This window comes from Haemaphysalis longicornis, unplaced genomic scaffold (genome assembly GCF_048455015.1).
Source record: "Haemaphysalis longicornis isolate Haplotype H1 unplaced genomic scaffold, Haemaphysalis longicornis Haplotype H1 scaffold_1, whole genome shotgun sequence".
Classification (NCBI taxonomy): domain Eukaryota; kingdom Metazoa; phylum Arthropoda; class Arachnida; order Ixodida; family Ixodidae; genus Haemaphysalis; species Haemaphysalis longicornis.
In genome coordinates, this window is record NW_027526203.1 from 349,064,173 (window position 1) to 349,077,311 (window position 13,139).

Below are 13,139 nucleotides of genomic sequence, written 5' to 3' on the forward strand. Positions count from 1 at the left end.
GGAGTGTTCGGCTGGTGACTTTACGCTGTATAATTGAACTAGGAGATGTCAAAGATTGCGCTTCGATTCGCCTAAATTCTTCCCGCATCGCCGACCCGTTAGGACATATCCGTTAGCGGTCGCAGTAAGGCGGGCCCATTTTTTTCGGCGCCAGTTTCTTACGGGCTCAAGAGCTTTACGGTGGGGTGGCACGAAAAGCAATGTCCTGTGAACTATACTCCTGGCAAAATAAGTGTCGCAGTAAAGGCTCACAAAATAAACAGGGAGGGAGGCGGTTGTGCTTATTATGCAAGCCCCAGCGAGAGGTGTTAACAGTGGCCACACGCGATGGCCTCTACAAATTTTTTAACTCCATCTCAAACATTTTTAGTCCCTATACCCCTTTTTTTCCTTCCCCTCGACCAGGGTGGAACTATAGACTTCAACCGCGTGTCCTCGACAACCCACTTCACCAAAGCGCATATCGTTGCGTATTTTTACCCTTTTGTGCCTATAAAATTGGACTTTACCACCACTACGAAGAAGCGGTGCCTCTTTTTCCGGTTTCCAAGAATGGCAATCGCTTTGTGCTGCTAAGTATGACGGCAGTCGACGAGCCCTATTCAGGCCGTAAATTCAGTAACTTTCCGCAAACTGCAAGGCGTCTTGCAGTGGGAATCAGAGTTGCTCAGCGACTCGTTGGTTCTACTTTTATTCGAAATTTGTATTTCGTTCCCGTCTTAGATCTACAGCCGCTGAACACGGGAACCCTCAATGGCAGCAATGGCGCACGGGAGGTGGGACTAAGGCAGACCGCGGCCCCCTACGAAATTTTCGGATCCGTAAATGGGAAGGAGGGAATGAATAAGGCCGCTGACCTCTCATATCATGTTTCTTTTCTGTGGCAAGCGCTGCACCCATATGCACGTCTGCTCTTACCACGACGATCAGCTATAAGAACATAACCAAAAAATGTTCATGTAGAGTACGGCTTCTGCATTCAGGAGACTTACTCTTTTTAACGGTCTTTTACATTTGTCTCTACTTATCAGATCTGCCTCTCTCTCTCTTTTTTTTTCGTGGATTCAGCCCCTCCTGAAATTAAATCCTGCGTACACCACCGGAGGAAATCGCCAGTTTTGTGTTCGACGGTGTCGCAGATATGCGCAGACGATTCTACTACCGTGTTCGGTGTACATACGAGCGTGGCTTACGTTGGCGAAGAGTGCTACTTCTCACAAAACCTTGGATTCCTCTGCGGATGTGGTTGGCGGCGGCTTTCGACCATCCGCATGCCGGTTTTACTCGGTCGTTTCGTCGGTGAGAATGAGTCATAAGAGGACCATGGCAGGCCCTCATGGTTAATGGACTCCGGCTTCCGGCGTTGTCTCTCTTACGGCTTTAGATTTTTTTCTGAAGCAGCAAGCGACAACGCCGCAATAGAACAGAGTCGTCCCTATTTACAAATATCTGCTGAAATTTGGTGATGTACGCGTGAAATTAACGGACACCTTCACTTCTTTAAGAACGTACCTCCTCTGTTGTGTTTAATATCAGTCGCATCTACTGCCTCTCTTGCGCGATGAGCAATTGTTTGTGCCATTTTGAGCTCAACAAGCGGACTCGTAAAAAAAAAAAAAAAAACTGATGCCTCTCTCCATCGGTTGGCACGGCCAACCGGCGACGCAGATAACGCGCTTACGTGCTGATCTTGCGCAAGGGCATCCATTTCCAGAGGGGTGCTCGCCACGCGTCTCTTTCCTCATCACAGCCCCCTGCAGAGCCCTCCCGAAGCCACCTGGATAGCGCGAGGCCTGTGCTTCGCGTCCCCACCGGAATCGTCGCAATCCCCGAGTGGCCGATGTGGAGAAACGGCAGCAATGGGAAGGACCACACAGCCAATCGCTTGGCTACGGAGAGCGGGGGATAAGAGTGATCCAGCGAGACTTGTGGTGCATTGCTGACTCCACCAGTGGGCCGATGCGTCACAGAGTCTAGCACACGTGCGCTTGCGCCCGGAGGCCGGTCAGAGCGCGAAATAAGGTTGTCGCGCCCGCGGGCAGCTAGCTCATCGGTACTAATCGCTGACGCGGCTGCTACGTAGAATTCCTATGAGCGGGAAAGCCACCCGCCTATATTACACAAAGCGAAACCGGTTACCCGCGGCTGCACCCTCCCGCCCCTCCTTCCCACGTCCTACGTTCTTCTTATTCTTTACCGACTTGTCACTCTTTGATTGTCGAAACTTTGTTTTTCTAGTGGTCATAACTTCTTTTCGCCTTCGGCCCATCTGCGCACGAAATCACTCGCGGAGACACGAACGAACGCAGCTGTTTACCGCCCACATTCGTAGACACGTAGTACGTTGAGCGACTCGGAGAGAAAGATGTAATTACTGTCGCTAAATGTTTACGTAGTCGCCTTGTGGTCGACTGGAAACTACGCAACAAGCCGCCGAAGGCGTCGCGACCTTGTACCGAAACGATTAAATTAGAAAGCGATGCGCCAGGTTGTAAACTAGGATGGCGGGGCCGTTGCGTGCAGAGAAAGATTAAATTTAAAGATCCACTTGCGTGGAAGTCTCCATGAAGTTAAAAAAAATGGTTAGGTGTAACAAATTCACTTTCGATTTCCAAGTGCAACGTTTCGACATAAAGTCGAGGCTGCTGTTTTCAAACTGGGCGTCAGGCACGCGTTTCCTAATTCTGTTGCTCTGTTTGTGGTCGTAGCTATTTTCTTAAAAAAAAGAAAAAAAAAACATTGGTCAGGTGGAGTATAGAGCACGCAGATGATTATCATTTGCTTACTATCTCTAGCCGTCTGGTTCGAGCAATGTATCTTCGACGCACTCGCGAAGCACCGTAAGAACACGAGATCCAAGTTTTTTATCGTTCTCCTAAGGTGGAAATAAGCATGTCGCTAACTAAAATAACCTTTTTCTTTTGTTAGTCAGCAATTGTTAAAGTTTCATTTTTTTACACACGGTAAGCCACTTTGCTGAGAAGCAGGACTTTTTGTGAGAAAATTGGCGCGTAGATCAACACGCCCTTTCCGACGCTTTCAGCCTGAAACAGTTGCAAAAAAACATTGAATTCTATACTTCTTGAATGAAAACGTCTGTGCGAAAAAGAACATAAGTGAACGGCAGCTAGACGCAGGCGACTTTGTACATATAGTTAGCGGCGTTCGGATAGCCTCACAAAAAAATCGTAGCATTCGAGGTAGTCGCAAAACGATAGGAACACATAATGAATGGCCACGTCTGCCACTGGAGAGACTTCCATGGAATTGCACGAGTCTTTTTCTTGCACCAGCAGAGCGCTGTTACCACATTACAAATGGCACAATTTAGTTCCAAACGCAAATTACACATTCAGCACGGTATCGTATAATATCGTAGAAAAGTTTTGACACTTTATTTGTCGAAGGACCACCACAAAGTTGAATGAACGTCGGGACGATAACTTCTATAATTGCCAATATATTCCGGCTATTAAATTGCAGACCAGAGTTCGCGTGTCTGTGGCTCGAGCTCACGAACTCGTCCGGGAGCAAACGGGTTTGGTACCATGTCGACTCGACAAGACCGCCCACCGATATATCGCCGCTAGACTTCGGATGTGCACTTGCCCTGTTTTAGCCCGGTGTAAAGCTTTCTGACATTCCTGAAAAGTTGTACACATCTTATCAGCGCATGCGTGGACTCTGACCAATAAATTCCCAATAAGGCCTCGTCTTGTCGATGATGCCAGCCAGTCGCCATCACGGCGCACGCGGGGACGAACACAGAGGAGCTCAGGCGTCTTTGATAAGTGGGCGGAATGCCTTAGCAATTCTAATGAGCGACCGACGCTCGGCGTGACCTTCCTCCGGCCAGACACAGGAGTTTTGCAGCGTCGCGGACGAGCGTCCATCACGGATCGCTCTACCTTTTTCTTTTTACCCATCTCATCGGAGTGGTTCGCTCTCGAAACTTTGTTGACGACATAGTCTCGAATAAAATTCCAGCCACACGGACGTGCGTTCGCCTGGGGGCTTCTTGTGATAGATCTGGGATATGGATGGCGCCTCGCGAACACCAATGTTTCCATAATGTGAAAAGAAATTTCACTCCTTTTGGCCAGTTTGGTTGGTTAGTATCAACCGACCTCGAATGCCCCCATTATTCCGTGATGCAGGCCTTCATGCAGCAGACGAAGTGGGGAGTTCGACATGGTAAAAAAGCGCGAGAAGGCGGGGACACAAGAAGAGACAGTCACACAGGACGAGCTCTAGGTGCTAATATTCTAAACGTCTTCAGATATGTAGATGATTACTTGGTTCTTTTGAAGGATGTGTGTGCTGAGGATTCGGCAAAGCTCGTGAACCAAGTTCTAGGCATTTTTAATTCTCGTGGCAAAGGGTTAAAATTCACCTTTGAGTTACCTGAAGAAGAATGCCTTCAGTTCCTCGACATCAGTATCTTTTTCCATGAAGGTCAGGTGTGCTAGAGATACCATCCCCGGTCCAAAAACCAGTCTTTAACTACGATTCGGCCAATTCCAAGACTGTGGAAAGGGGTATCACCAAAAACCGCATGCGCACTCCTCTCAAAAAGTCCTATGTTGCGTGTAGCCTTCAGCTCCAAGCACGACGCCTGAGCAATGCTGGCTTTCCCGCAGAATCGTTGGCTTCCATTGCAGGAAGCCTGATTAAAGATGCAAATTCAGAGAGCCAGGCAAGCTTGAATGTGGCCTGTGGCCGTGTCATACGTACACAACTTGTGCCACCGCCTCAAGAAAGCGGCGGTTTGCACATATGTGCAAAATTGTGACCAAAGAAGCTGAAAAGGCTGGCTGCACAACAAAGCACGCTACACGCTCCGTGGAATGTAAGGTCGGTGTGGTAAACAGGATTCCACTACATTGTGGAAAATGCTACGTCGGCCAGACCGAACGCTGCATTAATGAGCGATTAAGAGAGCATCGCGCAGCCGTAAATTCATTTGGGGGGGGGGGGGGGGGGAGGGCATTTCGCAGATCACTGCCAGCGCTGCTCTTGGACGCCTGACTTTCAGGGAACACGCGTCCTTCGTAGCTTTAGGACGCAACAGCAAAGAGAAATATTCGAGGCATTTTGTATTAACAAGGAAAATGACGATTGCGTGAGCACACCCTCTTTGGCTTTGGGCACAAAGCAAAAAAGTCCATCTACAGCTAGAATTACATTCTCTCTGAAAGCTGCGTTTTTCAGCGTTTGTGCGTTTTATATGTATGTTGCCTTTTTCGTCAAGAAAGCGCCGGTTGATGTCTAGCGATCGTCCTGTGTGACTACCTCTTCCTGTGTCCCCGTCTTGTTGCGCTTTTTACCAGGTCCAAGTCGTATCACCATCTAGCCCACATTTCTGCGTTGAGAAGTGGAGAGCGAGGGGAAAAAAAGCAAGCGTGTACGTCCTAATGGCCGGCTCGCAAGGTGCTTTCTTTTCAGGGGAAATCGTGTCATGGAACTCAAGCGTTACGTCTATACTAGAAAGAAAAATATGATTTTTAACAGTGCTACTTGCTTACGTCTATACGAGAAAGAAAACTCATAGGATTTTTAACAGTGATATTGCTTACTTATATCGGCGTCCAAATCAGCGTATACCGACAAAACAGCCTATTTCCCCTCCACGTTTGAACCCCGCTAGCTCGAGTACGATTTTACAGCAATTGATGCAATGCCATTAGTTAAATGGGAATTAAGTTAGGATTTCAGAAGTTTTTGTAAGCCCTTGAAAACGTTCCATGATATGATTTCAGAAGTTCTAGTAAGCGCTCGAGAACTTTCAATGAGTGAACTTTTTTAGGAGTCAGAACCTGCGTGGGCATTGTTTCATTTTGTACCCTAGCGCTTGCTTCGAAATTTGCAGAATTTTCGACTCATGTTGTTTTTTCTTTATCGTTGCGGGTATCTAAAGTGCTAAAAAGTTTTTGGGTTCGTTTGACAGCAACGCACCAGAATGAGCCACCACTGCTGTGCGAACCACGGCGTAACCTTTAACTGATGACAAATCCCGGCGTATACAATGTTACCTAAATAATAAAAAAAAAACAACGGAATTTCGATACTGTGATACCGAGCAATTCCGAACATTGCGTTTCGGAATGCCATAGTGCCGACCGTATTTAACATTGGTGTGAAATACTGTATGCTCTGAGTCATTTTGTACTATAGAGTTCTCTTCATGGTTCAAGCCCTTTGAAAGTTCCTATTTTCGTTAAAATGTTCATGGCTCGACTTGGCCGCAACGCACTGGAATGGGGTATAGCATTGCGTCCCCACGGAACATATTCGAGGAATGCCGCGGAATCCTGAGCATACTGGGGTATTGTGCTGGGTATTGCTGGGGTATTGCTGTATCGTGCAATACCCCAGCATAGATGCTGGGGTATTGCACGATACAAGTTCGCCTTCGAGTTAGCATTCGCAATACAAGTTCGAAAGCCCACATCAGAGGTAATACACTGTGAACGACATTAATACACTCTTAAAGACTAGAAGGAGAGGAAGATTTATTGAAAGAAAAACGAAGGTTCGTCCGGCGTACCACTTACACCATATGTGATAAAGGAGAGCAAAAGAGAAGATAGCTATGAAGGAAGAGGATGCTGCATGCGCGCAGGGGCCGTCAAAAAAGAAGAAGACGGATTATGATTGTAAGCGGACTTTCTCCGCCCTTTATAGGGGGCCTTGCCTCCTGGTTTGTGCGATGTGCAGTCCTTTTAAATTGAAGAAACGCTCCTGCCGGAAAGCTGCTTTGTAGAAATATTCACCTGTATTACTGAACCCTTGTTCTAATTGCTCTTGAAGGCACTTGTAGATGGTTTGCAAGTCCTCTTTGTGAACCACGAGGATACCATAGGAACCAAGGTATTTTTGAGCGTGTCATTCAATTATAGAAGGCTTTCTTGGACGTATCGTAAGCTCATTGCTGCAGTTTGGAAAGTTCACCGGTTGGATGACTGAGAGCCTCCCCACGCACGGGACACGACGCCGCTCAGCGGTCCGAGCAAGCTAGTTTATTGCGAGTTCGTACAGGAACAAAGCGGACGAGCGCACGCACGAATGAAACGATAGGCGAACCGATCATTGAGGGCCCCGCGAAGGCGAGACGGATGCGCTCGTGATGAGTCAAGGGCTCGACCTGGCCGTGGCGGTATGTTTATGAAGAAATGGAGAAGCGATTGCCGGCTGGGATTTACGGCAAGGGATGTCGAGTAGTGGGCTAAGTACAGTTTGACGATCTAGCTTAGCAGCTGCGGAATAGAGGAAAGAAACGCGCTCCTAAGTTCCTATCACGACCAGCTAGTTGTGGTTCCTGTGTACTTCAGATTCCACTGATTTACCCTATATGAACGACCTGCTCTCATAGCAGACCACGGCGGTTTACTGGCAGTGTCTACAGAGCTCGGATGCCCGCACTTTCGCACCTTGCATCCAGGAGTGAAGGAATAAATAAATACGCGAACACCGCAGATATATTGAGCATTCGTTTCGACGTGCGCAATGACTACAATCAGTGGCGGGGCAAAATCTGGGTCCACCTCTGACGACGATAATTAAAATACAAGAAGGCTCAATTTATTTCTCCCCCTCATTTTTGTAGCGACGCCCATAAGTCATCATTGCCATTGATCGCCTAGTCTCACTAAATAAAGGCTGTTGGCTCTAGGCTCACCCGCGACGGTGCGAATACGACTCACTAATTACGCAACCTAAATATCTGTAACCGGAATTAAAAATCACCGGGGCCCTTTTATCCGTCGCAACAATGATCGCGCTACTTAATGCCCTGTTAAAGCTGGCTGGCTCTTAATGCCCTCATCATGGTGTAAACATGTTCCCGGGTGACTAGGAAATATATTGCAACAAGAAATCTAAACAACAGTTTCTCGTCAGCCTAAGAGTCGACAAAGACTTTGAAAGAACAAGTTCAGGTGACAAAAAAGACAAGAAGTTGATGTTACACGAAATTCTTTTCCAGCTTTCTCTACTTACGTCCGGTATGTTTGCCCTCCATTTCCCACACAAAACTTCTCAAGTCTTATTTGGGGCCTAGGCGACCACAGATGACAAAAAAAAGCATTTGCGGCGTTCTCTCTGGGTATTTGAAGACTGCTGGTCATTGTACTTCAGCGTAATTGCATACACAGGTGTGCGAGATGCCCCAAGCACACATAACGACACACTTGCGCATTCTTTCCGCGCGCGAGAACTCGCCGGGCAGACAAAGAATTCTCGCGCCGCGTCAAGTGAAGCCAAGACCGGTCGAACATGAGCTTACTGGCTCGGCAGAAGGCGGTAATCGGGCCTTCACCGGTGCGTTGTTACCGGCTTGGTGCCGGTCGGAAACGCGCCGGCATGCGTGGGCCGCTGACCGGCGTGCGCTCACTTTCGCGAGCAGCGCACCAGACAGTGCCCCAGAGCAGACAAGATGCCTTACCATTCAGCAGGCGGGTGGCATCCGGTAGAGAGGAGCAGGTCTGTTGTCATCGGAATGGCTCGGGGAAGCCAGGGGCACTTGCGGCGGCCAGGGGATCCTCGAACGCTTGCCGGCTGACCGGGTTTATTGGAAGACGCTCTCTCCTCTCGGAGGGGGCCCTGCGCGCAGGCGGCTCGCCGTACAGGTTCGGCGAGGGGCAGGCGCGCGTCCTGGGGAGAGGCGCGGACCAATCCACGCCCGAGTGCTGTCCGCACTGCACGCGCGAGCCTCACGTGATCGGAGACTTTGATCGGCGGACGAGACGTGCCGGAGGGGCTGTTCGGCCGACACCTGCACGGGGAATAGGATGCCGTCGACGCGAAGCCGTCTCCGCGCCGTCATTCCTTTCGGATTGTTTGCCTCGCTCTCGTATGCCTCATGCACGTGGGACGGGAACTTGACGCGGCCGTTTCGGCTTACTCTTGTCGAAGCGTCTACCTGCCGGCCTCACGCCCGCTGACATTCCAGGGTAACGCAGCAGCTTTGCTAAAGCGTACTCTATTTCGCAAGGGTGGTTGACATCATCCAACCTGCCACTTAGTCACAACGTTTTCGCTCCTTTCAACCAACTTATATGGCAATAAAGTAAGCGAAACACCAATATACTAAAATAATCAGTCGTATGCGGTAGCAGTTTATTCAGGATCTTAATATCAGTGGGGTGCTGGAAAGCTGGAGGCACATGACATGTTGAACGCACAGTACACCACCAGCTTTTTGATGTCGATGTTACACATGCGGAACCGAAATTGACAAATTTCCGCATGCTTTTACGGCTAAGCTTTTAATCGTGCACTCCTGACTGATCGTGACCGTCGTGGCTCTCTCGGGGAGGAGACCACGGGACCAGCATTGTGGAGACGATAACGAGGACAGTACGCGTTGAATGATAAGACAAGGGTCTCGGGAGCGCCGTTGCTGTGGTAATGAAGAGGGTCTTAGCTGTGCTATCTCGGGCGGTCACCACGCCGTGATGGAAGCACGGTTGGTATGATAGCGCGTGAGTGCTGTAGAATCGCTTGCACTGGCTCCTTGAACGAAATTTGCCGACGGGGAGATGATGATGGTGATGGCGATTTCAGCGAATACGGGTTCTGTACATATGTTCTGTAACGATGTTAGTGTATCGTCGAAGTACTTTTAATAACGTAATTCATTGCAAAATGACGTGCCATTGCAATAATAACGTAATATTGTCGAAAAGTATAATATTATTGCATAAAATAACGTAATATCATCGCTATAGCAACGTTTTTACTTTTTTGTTTTTTGCTGGAGTTTTTGCTCAACGGAGCTACACCTAGTCTGAGGCGCGCCGTGTGGAGCTCCGCAGACGAATTTCGACCTTTTCGGATTCAGTAACAGCGACGTTCAGTGACGCCAGTACTTCCTGCAGTCTGTACGTCCAGTGATCACGCAGCGCAAAACATCATGCTTGCATAGTGTGATGTCGCCATGCAGACCTCATTTTTTTGCTGCGAATGGCCATAGACATTGTATACTTTGCCCTTTCCATCGGAGTGGTAGGTTATTAACTACATTGTGGCCAAGCAGACGCACTGGCATTTTCAATACTGTTCATGAAACCAAATGAATAATTTCAATCAGTTCCAATGAGTAAAGGATTTCAATCGTTATGCAGCTGCAACTGACGCTAAAATCTGCCTAAACCAAGTGATGTCTTTCCTCAAATACACTCGCAGAGGGGGCTGGCCAAGGTTAGATGAAACTGCAATAACTAACTAGCTAACTAACTGACTAACTAACTAACTAACTAATACCCGTGCCACGCGTACACGAAAAATGACATTAAGTGCTTAATGCCTTAACTTTTGATGCCATTAATTCGAAGCTACTCGCAAAAATCTAATGCCATTCGCTCTAATGTCATTTTGGTTTAAGGAGTTCCTCACAACTCATTTACCTTCACGAACACCTTAAATCTGCCTACCCTCGAACGCGATGAGCACCAAATGAAACCAACGAAACTCTCAGCACCAGAGTGTTGACGCGGAAACGTAGCTGAACTTCGAAATAAGGCGATTTTTTGTGCACCCTTGGTGCCGAAGTTTTGAGGAAGACTAAGTTCACTAAAACAGCGGCAAAAAACAAAACATCGTGTCACTCGTCGTGCTAAATTTTTCGGATTTGGCTACCACTGGCAGGCAATGGCAGCTGATGAAGCCACTTTTAGAAATGGCTCACACCGTTTTTAAGAAAACACTGTTTCTCATAACGTTTTCTTTCAGAAAAAAATATTTCTAACCCTTGTAAGATGTTTTTCTCTATGTTAAAGACTTCTAAAATATGAGTGAATTTCTCTTTTTGGTCATGATCACCATCATACCTAACACATTTAATGCCTTTGCGGTTTCGCGTATAGCAGTTAATGTCATTTGGCATCTTAAGGCCTTCAGCACTTAATGCCATTTTTGTGTACGTGTGGCACGGATATAACTAACTAACTAACTAACTAACTAACTAACTAACTAACTAACTAACCAACTAACCAGCTAACCAACCAACCAACCAACCAACCAACCAACCAACCAACCAACCAACCAACCAACCAACCAACCAACCAACCAACCAACCAACCAACTATAACTAACTAACCAAGTGACTATAACACCCGCCGCGGTGGCTCAGTGGATAAGGCGTTGCGCTGCTGAGCACGAGGTCGCGGGTTCGATTCCCGGCCGCGGCGGCCGCTTTTCTGATGGAGGCGAAAAGCAAAAACGCCCGTGTGTACGAGATTTCGGCGCACGATAAAGATCTCCAGGTGGTCAAAATTAATCCGGAGCCCTCCATTACGGCGCGCCTCATCGCCTGCGTTGCGTCGGCGCGTTAAACCCTACAATCAATCAATCAATCAACCAAGTGACTAACTGACTGGCTGACTTATAAAATTTAATCGATATTGACTTTAGATTGCGGCATAATTAGCAATGTCCCTCACCTTAAAAATTGCTGCAGTGTGTGTCTGCTTTGCCACAATTGACCCGAGTTACCGTCGTTGCGTCTTTGCATGTCATCATCATCACCAGCCTGTATACGCCCATTGCAGGGCAGGGGCCTCTCCCATAGATATCCAATTATTCCGGTCCTGTGCTATTGCATTTAAATCATGCTAAAAACGAGGCCACACTTACGATTAAGCTAAACATGTGATCAGTGTTGTGAGAGTGCACGCTATGCAAAACGTCATGCTTGCCTTGCATAATGTAACAGTGCAGACGACGTTTTTCGAGAAAAATCGCACGCTTACATTGGTCTACACGGATCGCTTGTTTTTAAGCAACGATTGATACTTGAAATGCATTGTGGTGAAGCAGATCCACAGTTTCTTTTTCTTTAAGATTGATGCTTGAGTAGGCAGAAAGATGAGCCACCAAGCAGGAAAAATGCGTTATCAATTTACTGAATATAGCTATACGTTTCGGACGCGTATGCAGCTCCGGTCTGTCACGAAGAGCTTCCAAAGCCTCCGAAGCTTCATTGCGGTACCGGCCTAATGTTTCGAGGTGTGCTCCTGCGTGCGCGTCTCCGTTGCTGTTAAAGGGCCGAATCATTCCCGTTCGTTAGGCTAGTGAGAAGCCAGGTGACACACCCCGTGGGAAACAGAATTGAACACTGCGGCCTTCACACCAAAGGACATAATTTCTTCTAATGCATCCCGCATTGCGATCCAGATGGCTTAGACGGATGCAAAACATGTTACAGAACATGCTACAGCGAAGACTTGTCCGTTCGCACGCGTGTGCATCCACACGCACCTGACACCCCCTTGTCATCAGTAGAAGCCGGATTTTTTGGGCGAAACCCTTAGGGTCTCGGCTATCGCCGTCTCATGTCGTCGTTGTATCATGTAGTCACGCTACTAAAACACTGGGGCACTCATTCTCCAACGCCTTGCGCTTGAACGTAACGTGTAATAAAAGAACACACCGGGACACTCGTTTTACAACACCTCGCGCTAAAACGCTTTGTGCTTCAAAGACACGAGCTTTTACAGCAAAGCTGTATACCTCTAACCACCAATGGTTTCATCTCAGTGGGCAAAAACGCCAAGGCGCCAACACTTATACAGTGTATGCTTCACCCCTCCTCATGTTTCACGTTACGGTTTCATCTGCGTTGGCAAAAATGGCAAGGGGCCAAGAATGCACTTACACATTGCATGCTTCGCCCCTCCCCAGTTTTCCCATTGGCAGAGATGGCCCCGGATTTTTAGGCAATAAAAAATGTGTTTAGGGACCAAAAATAGGCACTCAAAATAACGTTTTAGACTACCAGAATTGTAAATAGAGGCACGATAATTTTTAAATAAATGCAAAAAATTTCAAATGAAGACTTGCGCGACCTGTAACTACGACAGGAAAACCAAAAAATTACGCCTACCTCCCCTCGCGGGAACCCTGGTGTGATGCGACGCTGAAGGGGGTTCCATTGGCGTCGCATCAAGCAATCGTCGGGTGCGGCAAGAGAGCAAGCGCAAGCGCAAGCGCGGACGACCGTCGACTGAGAGACCGGCCGGAGCGCGGCACTCCGCTTCTATGCGCAGCGCGCCCGAAGGAGAGGAGACCGCGGAGAGAGAGAGTACTGCACGTGCGCACGTGCGCAGTCGCGTGCGGCGCAGCGCGCAGCGCGACCGCAG

The 13,139-nt window shown here is 48.2% G+C and overlaps 1 protein-coding gene across 1 annotated transcript in view; it reads right to left on the minus strand.

Moving 5' to 3' along the window:
- The window catches only part of LOC144154101 (nose resistant to fluoxetine protein 6-like), a 63,615-nt gene extending 54,899 nt beyond the window's left edge, over nt 1-8,716 (minus strand). Inside the window, exon 1 of the mRNA XM_077685821.1 lies at nt 8,444-8,716. The gene's annotated coding sequence lies outside the window, so the exon portion shown is untranslated. The remainder of the gene's footprint in view (nt 1-8,443) is intronic.
- Between the last annotated feature and the right edge of the window lie 4,423 nt (nt 8,717-13,139).